Below are 2,583 nucleotides of genomic sequence, written 5' to 3'. Positions count from 1 at the left end.
CGTGTTAGCCAGGATGGTCTCAATCTCCTGACCTTGTGATCCGCCCACCTTGGCCCCCCAAAGTGCTGGAATTACAGGCATGAGCCACCACACCCAGCCTAATTTTTGTATTTTTAGTGGAGATGGGGTTTCACCATGTTGGCCAGGCTGGTCTCAAACTCCTGATCTCAGATGATCCACCCACCTTGGCCTCCCAAAGTGCTGAGATTACAGGTATGAGCCACCACGTCCAGCCTCCATGTTTAACTTTTTAAGGAACCATCAAACTGTTTTCAAAGTGACTGCACTGTTTTTTGTTCTCATCAGCAGCCCATGAGGGTTCCCTTTTCTCCACATGCTCACCAGCTGGAATTACAGGTGCACACCACCAAGCCCAGCTAATTTTTGTGTTTTCATTAGAGACGTGGTTTTACCAAATAGACCAGGCTGGTCTCAAACTCCTGACCTCAAGTGATCTGCCCGCTTTGGCCCCCCAGAGTGCTGGGATTGCAGGCGTGAGCCACTGCGCCCAGCTGAGCTCAGGAGTTCAAGACCATCCTGGGCAATATGGTGAAACCCTATCTCTACAAAAAATATAAAAATTAGCTGGGTGTGGTGGTGCGTGCCTGTGGTCCCAGCTACTTAGGAGGGCGAGGTGGGAGAGTTGACTGAACCTGGGAGTTGGAAGTTGCAGTGAGCCAAGATCACGCCACTGCATTCCAGCCTGGGCAACAGAGAGAGACCCCATCTCAAAAAAGAAGGAAAAGAAAGGACAGACCTGATGAAAATCCTGACTGCATTTGCACAAAACAGTAGAGTTAGTCTATTCCTTCCTGCCTTAAATCCTAGTGCTCACTTCTCTTCCTTACTAATAAATGTCCTTTGTGGCATTTTTTTCCAGAATAGGGCACTTTCATCTGCATTAGAAACCTATTCAGGCAGATATCCTTTCTCCTCAATGATTTTCTTTTTTAAAATTAAAAAAAAATTATATATATATATATGTACGTTTGGATCCAGAGTTTCACTCTTGTTGCCCAGGCTGGAGTGCAATGGCACGCAATTGGCTCACTGCAACCTCCACCTCCCTGGTTCAAATGATTCTCCTGCCTCAGCCTCCCGCGTAGCTGGTATTACAGGCATGTGCCACCATGCCCGGCTAATTTTTGTATTTTTAGTAGAGATGGGCTTTCGCCATGTTGACCAGGCTGGTCTCAAACTCCTGACCTCAGGTGATACGCCTGCCTCGGCCTCCCAAAGTGCTGGGATTACAGGTGTGAGCCACCACACCTGGCCTTTAGTTGTATTTTTAAATTTTAATCTTTTATTTATTTATTTTGAGAGCACATTATGAAATGGCTAATTTTTGTATTTTTGGTTTTGCTATGTTGCCAATGCTGGTCTCAACCTCCTGGGCCCAAGTGATGTACCTGTCTCGGTTTCCCACAACGCTGGGATTCCTGGTATGAGCCATTGTGCCTGACCCAGTGATTTTCTTTCGTATATTTATTTATTGTTTTTGAGACAGAGTCTCGCTCTGTCACCCAGGCTGGAGTGCAGTGGGCGCCATTACGGCTCTCTGCAACCTCCCTAGGCTCATGTGATTCTCCTACCTCAGCCTTCTGAGTAGCTGGGACTACAGGCACATGCCACCACGCTGGCCTAATTTTTGTATTTTTTGTAGAGATAGGGTCTTTCCATGTTGCCTAGGCTAGTCTCAAACTTCTGGGCTCAAGGGATCCTCCCACCTCCCGGGTTCACGCCATTCTCCTGCCTCAGCTTCCTGAGTAGCTGGGTCTACGGGTGCCCGCCACCACGCCTGGCTAATTTTTTCTATTTTTAGTAGAGACGGGGTTTCACTGTGTTAGCCAGGATGGTCTCAATCTCCTGACCTCATGATCTGTCCGCCACGGCCTGGCAAAGTGCTGGGATTACAGGCATGAGCCACCGTGCCTGGCCCTTACTATTTATTTAATAACATTTTCTTTTCTCTGGCTTAGTTTGGTGTAAAGATACAGAATATATTGCATAGAACATACAAAATATGTGTTAATCGACTGTGTTCTCAGTAAGACTTCTGGTCAACAATAGGTTATTAGTAGTTAATAAATAACTCCCTCTACTCTTAGAGGGGTCAAAATTATATGTGGGCCAGGCGTGGTGGCTCACACCTCTAATCCCAGCACTTTGGGAGGCAGAGTCAGGAGGATTGCTTGAACCCATAAGTTTGAAACCAGCTTGGGCAATGTGGCAAAACCCTGTATCTACCAAAAATATACAGAAGTTAGCCAGGTATGGTGATGTATGCCTGTAGTCCTAGCTACTAGGGAGGCAGAGATGGGTGGATCACTTGAACTCAGGAGGTTGTGGCTGTGGTTAGATGTGATTGCGCCACTGCACTGCGGGTTGGGTGACAGAACGAGACTCTGTCTCAAAAAAAAAAAAAAGGTTTTTATGTAGATTTTCAACTATGTGGGCATAGGGGGAGTAAGTTACCCTAAGTCCACAATTTTCTTTCTTTCTTTCTTTCTTTCTTTCTTTCTTTCTTTCTTTCTTTCTTTCTTTCTTTCTTTCTTTCTTTCTTTCTTTCTTTCTTTCTTTTCT

The 2,583-nt window shown here is 45.9% G+C and overlaps 1 protein-coding gene across 1 annotated transcript in view; it reads left to right on the top strand.

The window, feature by feature from the left end:
• Positions 1-2,583, top strand: part of FAM73B (family with sequence similarity 73, member B) — a 30,367-nt gene that overhangs the window by 13,451 nt on the left and 14,333 nt on the right. The gene's annotated exons all lie outside the window — the stretch shown is intronic.

The sequence above is a fragment of the Colobus angolensis genome, unplaced genomic scaffold, assembly GCF_000951035.1.
Source record: "Colobus angolensis palliatus isolate OR3802 unplaced genomic scaffold, Cang.pa_1.0 Scaffold9, whole genome shotgun sequence".
Classification (NCBI taxonomy): domain Eukaryota; kingdom Metazoa; phylum Chordata; class Mammalia; order Primates; family Cercopithecidae; genus Colobus; species Colobus angolensis.
This window is presented reverse-complemented; position numbering and strand designations above follow the sequence as displayed.